Here is a 22076-nt window from a genome sequence, read left to right as displayed (position 1 = left end):
ACAGGTCTCTTACCCTGACGTAAGGTCACCAGCTGACTCTCAGCAAAGGCAGTCTTGTCAGTCTCGTCATAAATGAGTCCGAGAGCAGAAAAGAAAAGATCAACGGAGGAAAGTTCAGGGGCGTCAGGAGCCAAGGAGAAGGCCCATTCTTGGGGCCCTTCCTGGAGCCGGGACATAATTATACCCACCCGCTGGCTCTCAGAACCTGAGGAGTGGGGCTTTAAGCGAAAATAGAGCCTACAACTCTCCCGAAAGGAGAGAAAAGTCTTCCGGTCCCCTGAGAACCGGTCAGGCAGCTTGAGGTGGGGTTCAAGAGGTGAGGTGAGGGGCACTACCATGGTAGCATCAGGCTGGTTGACCCTCTGAGCCAGGGCCTGGACCTGTAGGGAGAGACCCTGCATTTGCTGAGCCAGGGTCTCAAGGGGGTCCATAGTGTCAGGGACCAGGGTAGACTAGGTATATGGGCTTGTGACTATGTAATGATGGGGGTAGGGAAACAGACAAGTGATCCCTAATCTACCCGCCACTCAGTCCCTGCCTACTTGCAACGACCCGCCCTAGGCGACGGGGTACAACTGGGCGACGGTCCCTACGCTCAATAAGTGCACGACAGACAAACAGACAAGGGTACAAAGAAGCTAAGGGAAATGGGGCAGTTGCCCACGGCAACACCATGAGCAACAAGAGTGGGGAACGAACCGAGTCAAACCAGGAGTGTACGAGGTACCAAACGCAGAGCAGGAGAGTAGTGAACAAGCCGAGTCAAACCAGGAGTGTACGAGGTACCAAACGCAGAGCAGGAGAGTAGTCAGTAAGCCAGGGTCAGTATGAAGCAGGGACAAATAGTTCAAGAAGCTGAAGCAGGGCCAGGAAACCAAACGAGAAGAATCACAAGCAAGGAGGAACAGGAAAGGCAGGTATAAATAGACAGAGGGCGGGAGCTAGCTCCGTCTGGCCAGACTGTAATAGGCTCTCCCACTCCTAAGCCTGCCACCCTGAGTGGTGGAAGATGGAGTCAGTCTCACAGACATAGAAGCAGGTGCAGACTGATTACCTATGGACGTTGACACAGAAGCTGTGCCTGGCAGATCCTTTACACTATGCATGTAAAATGATTGAACATGCATAGAAGAAATGAGAGATATATGATGCTCTTTGGGTTTAACACCCTTTGAATCTACCCATTGAACCTTATATGTATCTAATTTACTTTATATCTGGGTATATTGATTCATGCTGCTTTTTCAGTTTACTTATTACAATCTACCTGCTACCCCTGATCCCACGGGTTAGTACAAGGTGGCAACTGGTTATTGAACCCATGTGTACATTAGAGTAGTGCCTTCTAAAGTATAAATATGAGGACTCCGGTACTGAGTGTACGATCTTAGAGGCGCGCTGCCTCTTGTTTTGTATTTCTACAGATATTTTTTCCTCATAGGGATCCCTTCTCATCTTTGGTGAAGAAATAAAACTAGGAGAGAATGAGCATTTTAGCGTTCATGTTACGGTCGCATTAAACCCTACAGCGATTTAAGTTTGGTTCAGTAGGACCACAAGGGATCCAGGTGTTGCAGCCATAATACGGATGCCAAAATGCGTACATAATCTGGCCATGAGAAATTGGCGTTATAGTTTTAAACTGGATGCAATAATTTGTATAGAACTATTAGAGAGTGACAGCAGTGAACACAATGAGGAGAACATCAGTCCCTGTTGACCTCTATCTCCACAGTTATTTGTGTATGGACTGTGATGCAGTACTGGAAACTATTTATGTAGCTTGGATGAACAATATTAAGAAATGCAGAACAGAATTATGTGACTGAGATAAAGAGATATGTTACATTCCGTGTATAAGACAAACAGCTGTAGGAAGGATGTAAAAATAAACAGTGTGCGTAATCTCTCACTTATGAGTAAACTTTCTTGATTTCTTTTTAAAACTAGTGAAAAACAATGCAAAATGTAATGTGGGAAACATAACATCTTCCTGGAAGGGGTAGACTTATTTTGAATATATTGTACACACAACAAATGCTATAGACCCCCTCTGCTTACATGTTTTAGAGAATTGTCTGAAGATGTGGGTATGTTCCCATGGGCTGGATACGCTGTGGAACTGCCGACCGGATTTCTGTGCAGAATTTCTGCAAAGTTTACAGTAGCAACAAAGTTTATCAAATCTCATCTACATGCTCTGGAAAAATTCTGCACAGAATTTATGGATAAATTGACCAGCGGTGTGGATTATAAAACCGCAGCATGTCCATCTATGTTGCGGAAGGGCTGTACATTTGTTGCAGAATTTCCCCATTGAGCTCAATGGGGAAGTAGAATTCTGTAACAAATGCCAATAATTGCAAAATTTGCTACAATCACGCTGCGTTTTCCCAGCAATTTCTGAAGATTAAAAAAAAAAGCTTATAATACCTCTCCTGGTGCTGTCATAGCAACACATCCCTGCTCTTCCAGCTGCTCTTTGTACAGCCAGCCTCCTGTATTGACGTTGTAAGATATGTGACCTTACAAATGCAGCAATACCAACTATATACTAGTCCTTCTCAATGTATTAAAATAACATCAAAAAGTTAATTTATTTCAGTAATTCAATTAAAAAAGTGAAACCCATATACAGTGGAGGAAATAAGTATTTGATCCCTTGCTGATTTTGTAAGTTTGCCCACTGTCAAAGACATGAACAGTCTAGAATTTTTAGGCTAGGTTAATTTTACCAGTGAGAGATAGATTATATAAAAAAAAATAAAAAAAATCACATTGTCAAAATTATATATATTTATTTGCATTGTGCACAGAGAAATAAGTATTTGATCCCTTTGGCAAACAAGACTTAATACTTGGTGGCAAAACCCTTGTTGGCACGCACAGCCGTCAGACATTTTTAGTAGTTGATGATGAGGTTTGCACACATGTTAGATGGAATTTTGGCCCACTCCTCTTTGCAGATCATCTGTAAATCATTACGATTTCGAGGCTGTCGCTTGGCAACTCGGATCTTCAGCTCCCTCCATACGTTTTCGATGGGATTAAGGTCTGGAGACTGGCTAGACCACTCCATGACCTTAATGTGCTTCTTTTTGAGCCACTCCTTTGTTGCCTTGGCTATATGTTTCGTGTCATTGTCGTGCTGGAAGACCCAGCCACGAGCCATTTTTAATGTCCTGGTGGAGGGAAGGAGGTTGTCACTCAGGATTTGACAGTACATGGCTCCATCCATTCTCCCATTGATGCGGTGAAGTAGTCCTGTGCCCTTTGCAGAGAAACACCCCCAAAACATAATGTTTCCACCTCCATGCTTGACAGTGGGTACAGTGTTCTTTGGGTCATAGGCAGCATTTCTCTTCCTCCAAAAATGGCGAGTTGAGTTAATGCCAAAGAGCTCAATTTTAGTCTCATCTGACCACAGCACCTTCTCCCAATCACTCTCAGAATCATCTAGATGTTCATTTGCAAACTCAGACGGGCCTGTACATGTGCCTTCTTGAGCAGGGGGACCTTGCGGGCACTGCAGGATTTTAATCGATTACGGCGTAATGTGTTACCAATGGTTTTCTTGGTGACTGTGGTCCCAGCTGCCTTGAGATCATTAACAAGTTCCCCCCGTGTAGTTTTCGGCTGAGCTCTCACCTTCCTCAGGATCAAGGATACCCCACGAGGTGAGATTTTGCATGGAGCCCCAGATCGATGTCGATTGACAGTCATTTTGTATGTCTTCAATTTTCTTACTATTGCACCAACAGTTGTCTCCTTCTCACCCAGTGTCTTACTTATGGTTTTGTAGCCCATTCCAGCCTTGTGCAGGTCTATGATCTTGTCCCTGATATCCTTAGAAAGCTCTTTGGTCTTGCCCATGTTGTAGAGGTTAGAGTCAGACTGATTAATTGAGTCTGTGGACAGGAGTCTTTTATACAGGTGACCATGTAAGACAGCTGTCTTTAATGCAGGCACCAAGTTGATTTGGAGCGTGTAACTGGTCTGGAGGAGGCTGAACTCTTAATGGTTGGTAGGGGATCAAATACTTATTTCTCTGTGCACAATGCAAATAAATATATATAATTTTGACAATGTGATTTTCTTATTTTTTTTAAATATAATCTATCTCTCACTGGTAAAATTAACCTAGCCTAAAAATTCTAGACTGTTCATGACTTTGACAGTGGGCAAACTTACAAAATCAGCAAGGGATCAAATACTTATTTCCTCCACTGTATTATATTATTATGTAGATTCATTACACACAGAGTGATCTATTTCCAGCATTTTTTTCTTTTAATGTTGATGATTATGGGAACAGTTAATGAAAACCCAAAATTTTGTGTCTCAGAAAATTTGAATATTATATATAAGCCCAATTTCAAAAATGATTTTTAATACAGAAATGTTGGCCTACTGAAAAGTATGTACGGTATATGCACTCAATACTTGGTCGAGGGTCCTTTTGCATGAATTACTGCATCAATGCGGCGTGGCATGGAGGCGATCAGCCTGTGGCAATGCTGAGGTGTTACGAAAGACCAGGTTGCTTTAACCCCTTAATGACCGGGCCATTTTGCACGTTAATGACCAAGGATTATTTTTATTTTTTTCACGGTCGCATTCCAAGAGTCGTAACTTTTTTTTGTTCCGTCGACATAGCCGTATAACGGCTTGTTTTTTGCGGGACGAGTTGTATTTTGTAATTGTACCATTTTTAGATGCTTACAATATATTGATTAACATTTATTAACTTTATTTTAGGAGAGAATTGAAAATAAGCAGCTATTCCAGCATTAATTTTCACGTTATAAATTTACGCCGTTTACTATGCAGCGTAAATAACATGTTATCTTTATTCTATGGGTCGGCACAATTACGGGGATACCAAATATGTAAAGGTTTTATATGTTTTCCTACGTTTGCACAATAAAAACCCTTTTAGAAAAAAAAAACTTGTTTTTGCATCGCCGCATTCCAAAAGCCGTAATTTTTTTATTTTTCTGTCGATGTGGCCGTATGTGGGCTTGATTTTTGCGGGCCAATGTGTAGTTTTCATTAGTACTATTTTGGGGTACATAGGACTTATAGATTAACTTTTATTTTATTTTTTATGGGGGGAATGGGAGAAAAGAGAGAATTTTGCCGTAGTTTTTTGCGTATTTTTTGGACGCCGTTCATCCGGTGGTTTAATTAATGTGTTCATTTTATTGGTCAAGTTGTTACGATCGCGGGGATACCATATATGTGTATGTGTTGTTTTGACACTTTTACTAAATAAAACCACTTTTTGGGCAAAAAAAGTAGTTTTATTTGATTTTGACTGTAATTTTATTTTATTTTTTTCACAAACTTTATTTAACTGATTGACATTTTTTTTTTAAGTCCCACCAGGGTACTTCACTATGCGATCTGTTGATGGCATATATAATGCTTTGGTATCCTTAGTATACCAAAGCATTTTTGCCTGTCAGTGTAAAACTGACAGGCAACCTGTTAGGTCATGCCTAACAGGCATTTGCTGAAGACAGACCTGGGGGTCTTTGTTAGGCCCCCAGCTGTCATGGAAACCCGACGGCGACCCGCGATTTGTTTGCGGGGGCGCCGATGGGGTAACAGAGGGAGCGCCCTCCCTCTGTCAAACACATTAAATGCCGCTGTCACTATTGACAGCGGCATTTAATGGGTTAAACTGCCGGAATCGGAGAGCACTTCGATTCCGGCAGTTGCAGAAGGAGCCAGGCTGTGTATAACAGCTGTGCTCCTGCCGCTGATCGCGTGGGTACAGGACGGATATATCCGTCCTCCTGCGCGAACTAGCTGCTGCTGAGGACGGATATATCCGTCCTTCGGCGTTAAGGAGTTAATAGCGGCCTTCAGTTAGTCTGCATTGTTGGGACTGGTGTCTCTCATCTTCCTCTTGACTATACCCCATAGATTCCCTAAGGGGTTTAGGTCAGGAGAGTTTGCTGGCCAATCAGGCACAGTGATACTGTGGTTATTAAACCAGGTACTGGTACTTTTGGCAGTGTGGGCAGGTGCCAAGTACTGCTGGAAAATGAAATCAGCATCTCCATAAAGTTTATCAGCAGAGGGAAGCATGAAGTGCACTAAAATGTCCTGGTAGACGCTGCGTTGACTCTGGACTTGATATAACACAGTGGACCAAAACTGTTGCTCAGTGGTCCAAAGTCCTGTTTTCAGATGAAAGTAAATCTTGCATTTCATTTTCGAAATCAAGGTCCCAGAGTCTGGAGGAAGAGTGGAGAGGCATCAATCCAAGTTGCTTGCGGTCCAGTGTGAAGTTTCCACAGTCAGTGATGGTTTGGAGAGTAATGTCATCTGCAGCTGAAATCCAAGTTTCTAGCACGGATTATCTTGAAAATCCACAGCGGATTTGCCAGAGACAAATATGTACCCTTGCAGGGCTTTGCAATAGGATGCATGTTAAAACACGCACGCATACACGCACACACGCACACACACACTTCGTTGGTGTTACCAAAAACATTAGACATGATTTTCATTCATGTTTTCTCTGGCAGATGTACTGGAGTGCTCATTCAACAATTATATTCATATAAAGGATTTATAAGCATATACATTTGGCAGTGTGACAAACCAACCAGCCAAACTATATTTTCTGTAATTTTAATGTCAGCTTTTGACTTACTGGGTAATTGCATTCACTAGCAGGTGAAACTGTGCAGTCAGTCAGCAGTAACATGACCCGATCTGAACTGGGCTCAGTAATGATATGCTGCACACATACAGTTAGGACCAGAATTATTTGGACAGTGACACAAGTTTTGGCATTTTAGCTGTTTACCAAAACATATTGAATATACAGTTATATAATCAATATGGGCTAAAAGTGCAGACTCTCAGCCTTAATTTGAGGACGGGTTTAGGAATTACAGCTCTTTAATATGTAGCTGCCTCTTTTTCAAGGGACCAAAGGTAATTGGACAATGATCTCGAAAGCTATTTAATGGGCTGCATGCAGTGGCGGATTATCATATGGGGGGTTCGGGCGGCCACCCGGGGCCCAAGGCTCCCAGGGGGCCCATGGCCACCCGAACCGCACATCATTTAAAAAATCACTTGAGACTCAGTGCTAGCGCCGCTAATGGCCGCTGCTAAGAGAGAGGGAGGGAAAGGAGGGGCGGACTGGAACGGAATCGAGCTGCCAGCGCAGTGCTGATGGGGAGGAGGGGGAGGGATAGTAATAGCAGGGGCTGGATAGGACTAGCAGACGTGCGTCTGCTAGGCGGTAGAACACGCCCCTCTTTGACGCTGCACGTAATGTCAGTGAGGAACAGAAGAGAAGGGCGGTAGTCGAGCAGTGAGGAAGAAGGTTAGTCTGCTGTTCGACTCCTGCCCCAAGCAACAATCGGCAGACGCTAATGGGGGATTAATTATACAGCAAGGGGGGGATTAACATCTAACTCACTGCAGAGGACTCTATGAAGGGGGGAGTAATCCCCCCATCCCCCATAGAGCCCTCAGTATTTCAGTATTTATTATACAGTGGGGGGGGGGATTTCCATCTAACACTGATGAGGACTCTATGGGGGGATAATAATTTCCCCCCATAGACACTCAGCAGTCAGTTACATGCTCAACGCCCCCCCCCCCTGCTGTATAATAAATACTGAAATACTGAGGGCTCTATAGGGGATGGGGGGATTACTCCCCCCTTCATAGCGTCCTCTAGAGTCACTTAGATGGTTAGAACTTCCATTCAGTATAATCCCCCCTTCCCATAGAGCCCTCACTAGTTACTAATATATTGCAAGGGCAAGTCAAATTATCTGACTGCTGGGGGCTCTATAGGGAGGTCTGATCGGCGGGCTCTATGGGGGGCTATCCCCCCCACAGAGATGTCAGAATCAGACACTCAGTCCTCCCTATAGAGCCCCCAGAAGTCAGTGAGACAACCTCACCTCCCCTTGCAATATAATCCACCCATACAGACCTCAGTTTTCCCATAAGGGAAATGTATGACATATCCACTTGTTTTTGCTCTCGCTGCCTCCTGGCCACATCCTGATTACATGGTCGGGAGTTACAAAAACATCGTAGCTTGCTGAGCTACGCGGTTTCCGTAAGTCCCATAAAACTGAATTAAAGAGCTCTTCTGCCTCTTAGTTTTAGCGCTTGGTGGGGGTCTCAGCACCCGGACCCCCACCCATCAAAAGTTCTGACATGTCACTATGACATGTCAGAGGTTGTTGAACATTTACTTACCCTTTAAAAAGAGGTGTTACAATTTGTTTTTATTTGATGTGTTAAAGGCTATGTAAACCTTTCAAAAAGTTTTTTTTTAAATAAAATAGTGTATGGTGTTTAGTGCAATCTTTCTAAATACTTTTTAAAAATAATTTTTACTTTTTGAGATACAGCTGCTTTATATCCTGAATACAGAGCAGCTGTATCTAGTGCTAAAACCTGTATCCGTCAGGTCAGTGGCACTGACGGGTACAGTGTCAGCGCGTTGCGGGGGTTGAATTGCGTGTGAGGGGGAAAGAGGGGGCACAAGTTGTGTCAACAGCCCAGGGCCCATGGTACACTTAATCCGCCACTGGCTGCATGGACTATTCATCATTAACCCATAATCAATTAAGCATGTAAAAGGTCTGGAGTTGATTCCAGGTGTGGCATTTTCATTTGGAAGCTGTTGCTGTGAACCCACAACATGAGGTTAAAGGAGTTCTCAATGCAAGTGAAACAGACCAACGTTAGGCTGAAAAAAATGAAGAAATCTATCAGAGAGATAACATAAGTGTTAGAAGTGGCCAAATCAACAGTTTGGTACCTTCTTGAAAAAAAAGAGCGCAGCAGTGATCTTGTGAACTCCAAAAGGCTTGGACATCCACGGAAGACAACAGTGGTGCATGATCGCAGAATCCTTTCCATGGTGAAAAAAAACCCCTTCACAACATCTACTCAAGTGAAGAATACTCTCCTGGAAGTAGGTGTATCAGTATCTAAGTCTACCATAAAGAGTATCACGATCTGTGGGTATGTGGACTAGGCCCCACCAATAGCAGAGTAGCAGCTGGCCAAACAAAAGTGTACTAAGTCTTAACAAAGTCCAAGCACACGGGTACCTGTTATAGTCCAGACAGTAGCAATGCTAGGCGCAGATTCTACTTTGACGGCGCAAAACATGGCAGGAGGTACCAGGCGTGGCAGATGACACCAGACGTGGTGTATGACCTCAGGTGTAGCAGACGGCACAAAACGTCTCCAACACTAGAGAGTGCACAGGAACAAATACAGCACGCGATACAGGATACAGGTAGCAGGGCATGGGAACACTGGGAACAGGACACCACTAAGGAACCATTTGCAAGACTAACATAGGAATACAAACAATGCTCAGGCAAGGTGTGAAAGGGCAGGGCCCTTTTTATAGTCCCGGGTGATCTGGGGATAGTTAGTTAATTCTTTACATGTGCGCATGCTGGCCCTATAAGGCCGGGAACCGTAGTGGTCACTGCAGGGCAGGACGGCCGCATGTGCTGGCACCTCCGAGGAGGGAGACGTCGGCAGGATGAGAGGGGTCTGCGGCCATCAGCAGGTAAGTGGAGGCGGCGGTCCGCTACCGCAGCTGGTACAAAGAGAAGACTTCATGAGAGCAAATACAGAGGGTTCACCACAAGGTGCAAACCATTAATCAGTCTCAAAAATAGAAATGCCAGATTAGACTTTGTCAAACAACATCTAAAGAAGCCAGTCCAGTTCTGGAACAGCATTCTTTGGACAGATGAAACTAAGATCAACCTGTTCCAGAATGATGGGCAGAAGAAAGTATGGAGAAGGCTTGAAACGGCTCATGATCCAAAGCACACCACATCCTCTGTAAAACACGGTGGAGGCAGTGTGATGACATGGGCATGCATGACTGCCAAAGGCACTGGGTCACTAGTGTTTATTGATGGGACTGTAGACAGAAGCAGCCGGATGAATTCTGAAGTGTCTAGGGATATACTTTCTTCTCAGATTCAACCACATGCAGCAAGGTTGATTGGACGTCGCTTCACAGTACAGAAGGACAATGACCCAAAACATACTGCAAAAGCAACCCAGGAGTTTTTCAAAGCAAAGAAGTGGAATATTCTGCAACGGCCAAGTTAATCACCAGATGTCAACCTGATCGAGCAGGCATTTCACTTGCTTAAGAGAAAACTTAAGGCAGAAAGACCCACAAACAAGCAACAACTGAAGACAACTGCAGTAAAGGCCTGGCAAAGCATCACAAAGGAGGAAACCCAGCGTTTGGTTATGTCCATGGGTTCTAGACTTCAGGCTGTCATTGTCTGCAAAGGATTCTCTAAAAAGTATTTTTTAAAAAGCATTTTATTGATGGTAATTATAATTTGTCCAATTACTGAAATGAGGAGGCTGTGTAGAAAAATGGTAGCAATTCCTAAACGTTTCACAGGATATTTTTGTACAACCCCTTGAATTAAACCTGAAAGTCTACACGTCAATTGCATTTTAGTTGTGTTATTATAAATCCAATGTGGTGGCATGCAGAGCCCAAATCATGACGATTGTGTCACTGTCCAAATAATTCTGGACCTAACTATATGCATTCAATAGGCCATACTGCACGATACCATCAGTTACTTTTACCAATCCAAGTAAATATGCTATGGAGACTAAAAGCTGTGAATTATAAACTGGATATGCTTTGAGCACCGTTTGCCCAGAAGATTTGTAATTTAACCTCAAAGTTGCTATCCTACGAAATATATTATTTAGAAAGTGACAAAACCTGTAAAATGAAACACATTTTCAATATACATATCATATTTTTTATATTCTAGATTAAACCGACAATCCACTGGCACATCTGAACACAGCTCATCTGGGAGCCGTAGAGCAGAGATGGGCCTCCAGTTTAGCCAACTATAACTTTGTGGTCGAATACAAGGCTGGCAAGTCCAACATCACCCTGCCTCATCCCTCCTGGCTACTGCCATTGACCCTGATCCAGATGAAGACGGCAGAGAGGAAGTGGAGATGCCTGCGTTTTACACCCGCTTTGCTCAGCAGAACACTGTTACTGCCAGGAAGAAAGGGATACTTAACTTCTCACAACGTAATCCAAATCCAGCTCCAGAAAGAAGTGGATCCGAATTCAGGCAGAGAGTTGAGTGATGGGGGAATTACAAGATTTCCTTGACAGTGGAAAAGTTCCTGAGAAGATATGTCGTGGTCACGCTGGCCCTGATCTGATATAGTTATGGAAACAAAGGAGACGTCTCTTTATGTAAAAAAGGTTGATGAGACGTAACACCCTGGATCCAATCACAGGAGACCAGATGCACAGATCGAGATTCCCAGACGAGATGCCAGTGTAGTCTTCGAGGCCTATCATGGCAAGGCAGGTCACTTTGCTGTGCAGAAGACCGAGGCCACCATCAGGAGGTGCTTCTACTGTATCGACATGCGAGGGGACATCGGGAAATGTTGTCGAAGAGTGTCCTGCCTGTTCCCTGGAAAGAGGAGAGAAGTCCGACCAGAATGCTCCTTTACATCCTATAGTGAGTCACAGACCACTGGAGATTGTGGCAATCAACCACCTCAAATTAGAGCCCAGCAGATCTGACTACACTTACGTGATGACTATGATTGACCACTCTACCAAATTCGTAGTCGCTGTGTCTTTTAAAGACTGAACTGCAAAAACAACAGCGGCTACATTCTGGAAGAGTTTCCTGTTGCCATATGGTTGTCCAGAAAAGATTTGACAGACAGAAGTTCTGCTTTTGAGTCCCAACTTTTCCATGAACTGTGTGCATTGTACAATTGCCAGAAACTCAGAGGAACTCCCTACTATCCACAGTGTAATGTCTTGTGCGAGAAAATGAACCAGACCATCATCCACTTGCTAAAGACTATTCCAACACACAAGAGAGCGGATTAGCCAACCCTGCTGCCAGAGTTAATCCACCAGTACAATAACCACATACATTGCTCTACAGGCTACACTCCCTATTACCTCATGTTCCGGCAACAAGGTAAACTACCTGCTGACTTGGCTCTAGATGTGTCTGTACCAGATGACGTCAATCCTCTAAGACTCATTGGGTGAGTAACCACCAGAGACGCCTGGCTGAAGCCAATAGTATCGTAGTAGCCCGCATGGAGGAAGCCCGCAAGAAGCAGCAGATGGATTATGACAAGAATGCAAAAGCTGAGCCTTTTCAAGTTGGGGATAGAGTATGGCTTAAGAACAAACATCGACACAAAGTACGAGAAAGAGCCCTACATTATTCAGGCCATCCCATACCCTGGAACTGACATATACTGCATTGTGAGAGACGGATGGGAATCCTAAGTTCGCATCGGAACCGACTCAAGTTGTGCCTAAAAGAGAACATTCTGCAAGAACCAGCAACAGCAGAGACACTGTAGTTCCAGAGGCCACGGGTCTCATTCGCCAAAGAGGCCACCAGCTTACTTGTCCTCAGTGCCGCCGTCTCTCTGTCCAGGGATATCGACGTGCTCTTCTCTCTTCTCCATTTCCGGCCTATGCGCGCTCATCCCAGTTTTAAAAGGGCCAGCGCGCGTACCAGAATTATTGCTCCCAGCCTATCCTAGTACACCCTGGACTTTTTAAGGAACTCTGCACACTTCCTCAGTGCCTGAGAAATGTTAGTTCTAACCCAAAGGTTCGGTATCCATTTCCCTTATATCTGTGTCCGTGACTATCCAGCATCCGTGTCAAGTCCGGTATCCTGAGTCCAGTGTCCAGTGTCCATGACAAGTCCGGTGTCCGTGTCCAGTGTTGTGATAAGTCCAGTGTTCGTGACATTTCCAGTGTAAATTTCCAGCTCTGCTTCCGATAATCCAGCACAAACCAGCTTCTGATAATCCAGCACAAGACAACTTTCGATAATCCCCGTTGCAGCCACAGTACATACATAAATCAGCAGAACGTCTGCGCCTCCGCTCCTGGTGTCTGTGACGAGTCCAGTATCCATGTCGCGTGTCCGGGACTAGTCCTCTACCCGTGTCCAGTGTCCGTGACGAGTCCAGTATCCAAGTCCAGTGCCTGTGGCGAGTCCAGTATCCATGTCCAGTGTTCGTGACAAGTCCAGTATCCGTGTCCAATGTCCAACACGTGTCCAGCATCAGTGTCCAGTTCTGCTTTCGATATTCCAGCACAAACCAGCTTCCGCTAAACCAACTCAAGCCTACGTCCAGTAATCCGGCACCAGCCTGCCTACAAGGTACCATCGACCAGTGACTGTCCTATACTAGTCTGGCCAGCAGCTACTCCGTTATGGCGGAGTAGCCCAGTGGATCCACTTTCCCAGTGTACGTGACTGTTTGCTCAGGCCATGTACCCCGCTGGCAAACCCAAGACGGCGGTGCAAGTTATGGAAGATGATATGCGAGCTCTCTGACTACGCCAGGATCAGCTGCTACAGGTCGTTAATACCTGTCACGCTGGGTGCGTGGACCCACTAGGCCGTACCGACTTAACGGTATGGCAGCTGGCCAACAGGACACAGGTCAAAGTCTATAGTTCAATAAGTGTACCTGTGGCAACTTCGGACAGCAGCAAGACAGGCTTGGATGAGACTTTGGCAGCAGGCAGACACCAGGTGTGGTGTAACAGGACAGGCATAGTACTTAGCGCAGCATGACTGGAACTCTATACGGCACTTGGTTCTGGATAGCACGGGACACAGGATACAGGAAGCAGGAATGGGAACACTGGAAACTAGGAAACACTAAGGGACCATATGCAGACACAAACATAGGTAAATGACAACAATGCTCAGGCAATGCAGGAAGGGACTGGGCCCTTTTTATAGTCCAGGGTGCTCATGGGCTAATTTGGTACTTTAACTCCGGTGCGCGCACTGGCCCTTTAAGAGCGGGCACAAGTGTGCGCGCGCGCCCTACGGGACCCGGCCGAGTGAAGCGGAAGTGAGCGCTGGCGTCTCCCAAGGAGGAGATGGGGACCAGCGCTCACTGATCCATGGCTGCGGCCGTCAGAAGGTAAGTAAACCTGGCGGCCCGCAGCCATGGGCATTACAATACCATTGCCAGTTGCCTGGTCATCGCACCTGTTCCTACTCCAGCAGCTCCACAAGCTGTAGCTCCATCAACACCTTAGTCAGCCTCAGTTCCAGTCAGCTCCGAAGCCGGATGCCACTTCCATCTTGCTATTATGGGGACTCCAAATCTTGTCGAGCCTTCCTCAATCAATGTAAAATCCACTTTTAATTGCATTCCCATCTGTTTCCGTTAAACCAGACGAAAATAGCTTTCATCGTGTCACTTTTGTCTTGCAAGGCCTTGGCATGAGCGAATCCCCTCGGGGACAGTGAAGGACCGGAGTCCACTAGTCTCCAGCTCTTCCTGGACACCTTCCGTACCGTCTTAAAGGAACCGGGCCGTACGTCTTCAGCTGCTACTTCTCTTCTAAAAACTCTGCCAAGGGGAATCGACAGTAGGAGAGTACACCATACAGTTCTGTATTTTAGCAGCAGAGCTCGCTTGGAACAATGAGGCCATGGTGGCAACCTTCTGGCAGGGATTAGCCAGTAGTGTCAAGGATGAACTGGCAGGTCATGATCTCCCTTCTACCCTGGATGCCCTGATTCTTCTGGCAACACGCATTGACATCATGAAGTTCTGAGAGCGCTCCCAGGAGGTTCTCCCGAAAGAGAAGGTCCTACAGACTCCTGCTACCTTCTGCTGTCTTCCCTGAAGAACCTATGCAGGTAGACAGAGTCAGACTGTCTGAGCAGGAGTGCGGAGCAGAGGTTCTGCTAACTTATGTATGTACTGTGGCTGCAAGGGTAATTTTGTGCGCCAATTTTCCAAGAAGCCGGGAAACTCCAGAACCTAGGGTTGATAGGAGAGACTACCCTACTTACAGTCGGCACAATGATTAAACCCACGTCAAGCCAGGTGGTCGCTTTTCTTTGCCAGGTTTCATTTTCAACTCTATTTTCGTTCAGTGGACAAAAACGTCAAGGCAGACGCTCTATCCTACTCGTTTGAAACAACGGACCATGAAGATCTACCGCACATCATTAACCCCCCCCCCCACGCATTATAGCTGTTACCAGGGGAGTAGCTAGGAAAGACTAGGCCACATAGCAAACTTTTGACTGGGGCCCCCTAGGTGCCACACGCAGCCCCCCTTATAGATAGTGGCCCCTGTAGTTAGTGCCCCCCTGTAGATTGTGCTATACAGCCCCCCTGTAGACAGTCTCACACCCCACTTGTTGCTAGCACCCCCCACCTCTTCCCTGTAGATATCATCATATAGCCCCCCTCCCCTGTATAAAGTGCCACACAGCCCCCCCTCCCTTGTATATAGTGCCACATAGCCCCCCTGTAGATTCTGCCACACACAGACCCCTGTAGATTGTGCCACACAGCCCTCCCCTTGTAAAGTGCCATACAGCCCCCTACTAGTGCCACACAGTCCCCCCTTGTATATAGTGCCATTCTGCTCCGTCTTGTATATAGTGCCACCCTGCTCCTCCTTGTATATAGTGCCACAATGATCCCCCCTTGTATATAGTGCCAGCCTGTTCCTCCCTTGTATATAATGCCACCCTGCTCCCCCCTTGTATATAATGCCAACCTGCTCCCCCCGTTGTATATAGTGCCACCCTGCTGCCCCCTGTATATTGCCACACAGCCCCCCGCCCAAAAAAATATTGTATTTACCTTGCCCCGTTCCCGCGACGCACAGAGCGCTTCACATCCTCTGGGTGGGACGCATGCGCAGACCAGCATGATGCAGTGACATCATCACGCCGGCCTGCACAGCGAGTCTTCACAGCGCAGTATAGGTTGCAGGCCTAACGTGGCCTGCAGCCTATAGTATTAATTTGTATCTGTGTCCTGAGGATGCACATACAAATTAATGTGGCTGTCGCTAGCACTGGGGCCCTCAATGGTGCTAGCAATGCCACCGGGCATGAAGGGGCCCGTGCTGCCCGGCCCTTAAATGTTAGGGGCCGGGCGGCGCTGGTCCCATAGTGGCGTCGCTACCGCTGTAGCTTTTCATCAAATTTGGTAATGTCACTGTTGGGCCAAATGTAATTCACTTCTTGATGACCGTCTTCACTGTGTTCCATGATATATCTAATGTCTTGGAAATTCTTTGGTACCCTTCTCCTGACTGGTGCCTTTCAACAATCAGATTCCTTTGATGTGTTGTAAGCTCTTTACGGACCATGGCTTTTGCTGTCACATGCAACAAAGTAAATGTCAGGAAAATCCTAACAGAACAGCTGAACTTTATATGGGGTTACTCAGAATCACTTTAAATAATGGCAGTTGTGTACAGACTGAGTTTAAATGTGATTGGTTAATTCTGAACGCACCCTCATCCCCGAATATAAGAGGCTATTCTCACTTATGCAACCACATTATTTTAGTTTTGTTATTTTTATTCCCCCCCCTAGATGGAAAAAGTTCTGAAATTATTCATCTTGTACCAATTTTTTGACATGATAAAAAACCTGGCATTTTAACAGGGGTGTGTAGACTTTTTATATCCACTGCACATCCCTCTTGCAGACAGGAAGAAAATTCTCTCCTGGGGTCACAGCTCTAAGTTGGCAGGTCATTCTAGCATTCGAAAGACCCAGGATTTCATCACCCGCCACTATTGGTGGCCCATGCTACCCAAGGATGTCCAGGACTTTGTCTCCACCTGTACCAAGTGTGCTCAAAACAAAGTTGCTTATTCCAAGCCTGTGGGTCTACTCCAACCCCTGCTAGTTCCTGATAATCCCTCGCAGCATATTGCCATGAATTTTATTACAGATCTTCCTCCCTCTGCTGAATGCACCTCTGTCTGGGTCGTTGTGGATCGTTTCTCCAAGCTGTCACATTTCATCCCTCTGGTCTTCCCTCGGCACCTCAGTTAGCAAATCTCTTCATTCAACATGTCTTTCATCTGCACGGATTGCTTCGCCACATTGTCTCTGATCGTGGCATCCAGTTCACATCCAAATTCTGGAGAGCGCTGTGTAAACTTCTGGACGTAAAACTGGACTTCTCTTCTGCATACCACCCACAATCCAATGGTCAAGTCAAATGAATTAATCAAGTTCCCGAAAACTATCTCCGTCATTTCTTTTCAGCTAAACATGACAATTGGGTATAACTCCTTCTGTGTTCGAATTTGCATATAATAATCATACAAGCGAATCCACTGCTATTTCTCAGTTTTTCATAGTTTACAGCCAACACCCTCGTGTGCCTCTCCCTGTGCCTGTTAATTCAGAAATCCCTGCAGACAATATTACCTACAGAAGCTTTCTCCAGATCTGGCAACAAACCAATTCAGCGATCTTGCAGGCGGTGGAGCGGATGAAGAAATACGCTGATAGGAAGATTAGGCCACCGCCTCAATTTTCCCCCAGAATGAAGGTCTCTTTGTCCTCTAAGAATATCCGCTTAAAGAATCCTTCCTTTTGAAGTCCTACAACAGATCAATCCTGTGTCCTACAAACTACGTTTGCCTGCTACACTCAAAATTCCCATTTCCTTCCACGTATCTCTCCTGAGACCTGTTCTCTACCGGTATAGCAGGTTCTCTAACTCAGTGTCTGCTCCCAGCGGTTCTACAGATGTCTTCGAGGTCTAGGAGATTTTGGACTGAAAGAAGGCAGGAATGAAGACCTTTTATTTTGTGGACTGGAGAGGTTTTGGTCCTGAGGAGAGATCCTGGGAACCTAAAGAGAACACTGATGCTCTCATCAAAAAATTCCCCTTAAGCTCTGCACCTAAGAAGAGTGGGCGTAAGGGGTTTGTACTGTAGCTCCAGCGGGTCTCACAGACCCCAGCGGCCGCCTGCTTACCTGCCTAATCGCCGGCGTCTCTGTCCAATGACGGCGGCGTGCTCTGCTCTCTCCTCCTTCCCCGACCTATGCCCATAGGGTGCGCGCGCGCACTCTTCCCCGTTCTTAAATGGCCAGCACACGCACCATGAATATTGCTCCCAGCCTATCCCAGTACACCCTGGACTTTTTAAGGAACTCTGCCCACTTCCTCAGTGCCTGAACAATTTAGTTCTAACCCAGAGTTAGTCTGCAAAGGTTCCTTATCCAGTTCCCTGAAATCTGTGTCCGTGACTATCCCATATCTGTGTCGAGTCCAGTGTCTAATATCCATGTCCAGTCTCCATGACAAATCCAAATCCGTGTCCAGTGTCCGTGACGAGTCCAGTGTTCGTGATAAGTCCAGTATCTGAGTCCAGTGTCCGTGATGAGTCCAGTATCCGTGTCCAGTGTCCGTGTCCAGTTCTGCTTCCGATAATCCAGCACAAAACAGCTTCCAATAATCCAGCACAAATTAGGTTCCGATAATCCAACTCAAGCCTACCTCCAGTAAACCGGTAACAGCCTGCCATCAAGGTACCATCGTCCATGACTGTCCTATACTTCTCTGGCCAGCAGCTACTCCATTACGGCGGAGTAGCCCGGTAGGTCGACTTTCCCAGTGGATGTGACAGAGACCATCTGATCTAACTAGACTAAAGCAAACTGCCAAGATGCAAGAGCAAGACAAGTGGAAGAATCCTCCAACCAATCAATTTTCTTGGTTCTTCAGTTCTTAGATGACTTTCCTGTTGCCAAGAGCTGTCTCAGCTGGAGAAGAGATCCAGATGACATCACCTACAGATCCCATACTCAGCCCACAGGAACAGCATCCGGACCAGCCTGCAGAGAGGAAGAATCCTTAAGGAGATCCAAGAGGAGCACCAGGGGTAAAATACACGCCTGGTTTTAAGATTAATGCTTTTCTTTAAACTGAACTATTTTCCCTGATGCTGCAGTGACTTTTTTACTTATTTCCCTAGTAGGGTCTATGCCCCATTTCCCCTGTTTACATGTTCAGTGCCAGACTTGTGGACACTGCCACAGTTATGTTATTGCACTTGAAAAGAACCATCACACCTATTCCCTTTGTTTCTAAAAGACAGAGACTTTTAGTTTTGTTTCTACCTCAAAGACTTTATGGACTTTTGAAGTCAAAAGTTTGCACTTTTATTGCACTGTTTTATATGAAAAGTTTTATATGTTTATAACTTTTCCTTTTTAGGCTGTTAGTACTCTACCCTTGGGTGCCGAGGACGGCTTTCGTTCAAAAGGGGGAGTATGTAGTGTACACTTGTTGGTTGGAATTCTCCAGACAGTGACATATGTAATAGCAGCTAACATCTGCATACAGTAAAATGTCTGCTACCAAATACTATGTGTAAGTAACAAGAGGAAGATCCAAATAATAGTACAGTCCCTATTGCACATAAGAAATTTTTCTCTCCCACACGTGGAGAACTCACATTAAGGTTACTTTAACACTGCAGTATTTTAGTCAGTACAGTGCATCAGTATTTGTAATAAAAAAACAAGAGTGGGTCCAAAACACGGAAGAGGTGCAAATATTTCTAGTATGCTTTCTCTGTGTAGGTTCCACTCCTGGTTTTGGCCTCCAAATACTGATGCAAAATACTGACCAAAATACTGCAGTGTGAAAGTGGCCTAACACAAATGGTATTTTACAATAACTCCATTATTATAATAATGCCTGGAGTAGGTACATCTGAAAGCAAATAAGTAAACACAGAGTAGGAATTTGAATATTCCTTGCCAATGAGGAAATCGGTGAACAGAATCTATTTACGACCACAAACAACATGACTACTATCTTCACATTTTACACTTCACCAACTGATATAAACTCTGTAGTATTGTTCAGGGCATGCGCTTTACTATATCCATCACAATAAGGGTATGTGCACACGATGAGAGGCTTTTACGTCTGAAAAGACAGACTGTTTTCAGGAGAAAACAGCTGCCTCGTTTCAGACGTAAAAGCTCCTCCTCGTATTATGCGAGGCGTCTTTGACGTTTGTAATCTTGAGCTGCTCTTCATTGACTTCAATGAAGAACGGCTCAAATTACGTAGCAAAGAAGTGTCCTGCACTTCTTTGCCGAGGCAGTCAATTTACGCGTCGTAGTTTGACAGCTGTCAAACGACAACGCGTAAATGACAGATCGTCTGCACAGTACGTCGGCAAACCCATTCAAATGAATGGGCAGATGTTTGCCGACGTAATGTAGTCTTATTTTCAGGCGTAAATCGAGGCATAATACGCCTCGTTTACGCCTGAAAATAGGTCGTGTGAACCCAGCCTAAGGGTACACTTTTTGTCCTACCCACCCATTTTACATACTTAACACCACAATTGATTCATTTAAAATGGGAATATATTTTGGCATGATGTGAAGTATAGAGCAAAGGGTGTATAGTGATTCACCATTTTATGTTAGGTACCAACCCTTTGTTTTGCTGATCACTGGGTATTTCCTATCTCTTTTTGGAACTCCAATGTTTACATGGACATTATTTGTAAATTGTGAAAGTAAATATAGTTCTTGACCTAGCAAAGTCAGACTGGCCCACTAAAAGATCCTCCTTTGGGCCAAGGTTCTGACACAATAATAGGCTGATTAGGAGACCATCGCTTGCTGCTAGGGGCAATTTTTATGGACTGTTTCACTGATAAAATATTAGACTGTATTTATGATGTGACCTGTTTGCACAATGATAACAACATAATTCAGGATGCAATTAACCCCTTACACCTAACCCCTAATCGACTTTTAACTGTACACCATGATTGGCAGGGGGGGGGGGCATGCGATAGACCCTCAGTGTTTAAACTCTGTTGAGCTCAAGCCAAGCTAGTACAGCACTACAGCCAAGGATACCTTGGGAACAGAAAGTTCCTGCCATATTAAAGGGAAGCTCTCATAGTGAAAATGCAGTCCAATCCAGGGGCAGCATGTTATAGAGAAGGAAGAGTAAAGTACTGCCTCTGTTAATGGTCTACCATTGCCCAATCCAATTGTGTCCATGACTGAACCACTGACACTACAAGTCAGAGTTTTTCACTCAGAACAGATCACCTTCCTTGTATTGCTTAAAGCTATCAACCCTATTCTGCTGGGACTGCCATGGCTTCGTCTACGCGCTCCAGTTCTCAACTGGAGTTCCGGAGAAGACCTCCAATGGGGGTCCAAATGCCTTAACCGCTGCCTGCCACAGATTCATCCGGTTTTGCCTCCACTGCCTCAGTCACTCTCCGATCTACCCTCACATTACGACAGTTTTGTGGACGTCTTCAGCAAAAAGGAGGCAGAGACTCTTCCTCCTCATTGCAGCTACGATTGCCCTGTTGGGTTACTTCCTGACGCCTCACCACCCCGTGGGCGAGTCTATCCACTCTCCCTGCCGGAGAGCATAGCCATGTCCGCCTACATTCAGGAGGGTTGACAGAGGGTTCATCCGGAAGTTTTCCTCCCCGGTCGGAACCGAATTCTTCATTGTGAAAAAGAAGGATGGATCTCTTCGTCCATGTATCGATTACCGAGGTTTGAACCAAATCACGGTCAAGAACACGTACCCCTTGCCGCTCCTCTCAGAACTTTTCGATAGAATTCGTAGGGCCAGGGTGTTCACGAAGCTGGATCTACACAGGGGCCTATAACTTGATCCGTATCCGCAAAGGTAACTAGTGGAAAACTGCATTCAACACCCGACACGGTCACTACGAATATCTCGTTATGCCCTTTGGACTAAGTAACGCTCCAGCTGTGTTCCAAGAGTTTGTAAATTACATATTCTGGGATCTGCTGTATGTCTGTACGACATCCTGTTCTACTCACCTGATTTGACAATGCATTAGAGGCATGTTCGCCAAGTTCTGTCGCGGTTAAGGGAGAATCTCCTGTATGCTAAACTCGAGAAGTGTGTGTTCGAGAGGAACTCTTTGCCCTTCCTGGGCTACATCGTATCTGACCGTGGACTCAAGATGGATCGAGAGAAGGTGAAATCCGTCTTAGAGTGGCCACGTCCACAGGGGCTTCTGTCCATACAACGATTTCTAGGATTTTCAAACTTCTATCGGCAATTTATCCGCCAAGTTGGAGAAGTGCGTGTTTGAGAGAGATGCTCTACTCTTCCTGGGCTACATCGTCTCGAATATAGGTCTCAAGATGGATCCTGAAAAG

The sequence above is a fragment of the Rhinoderma darwinii genome, chromosome 1 (assembly GCF_050947455.1).
Source record: "Rhinoderma darwinii isolate aRhiDar2 chromosome 1, aRhiDar2.hap1, whole genome shotgun sequence".
Taxonomy (NCBI): Eukaryota; Metazoa; Chordata; class Amphibia; order Anura; family Rhinodermatidae; genus Rhinoderma; species Rhinoderma darwinii.
This window is presented reverse-complemented; position numbering follows the sequence as displayed.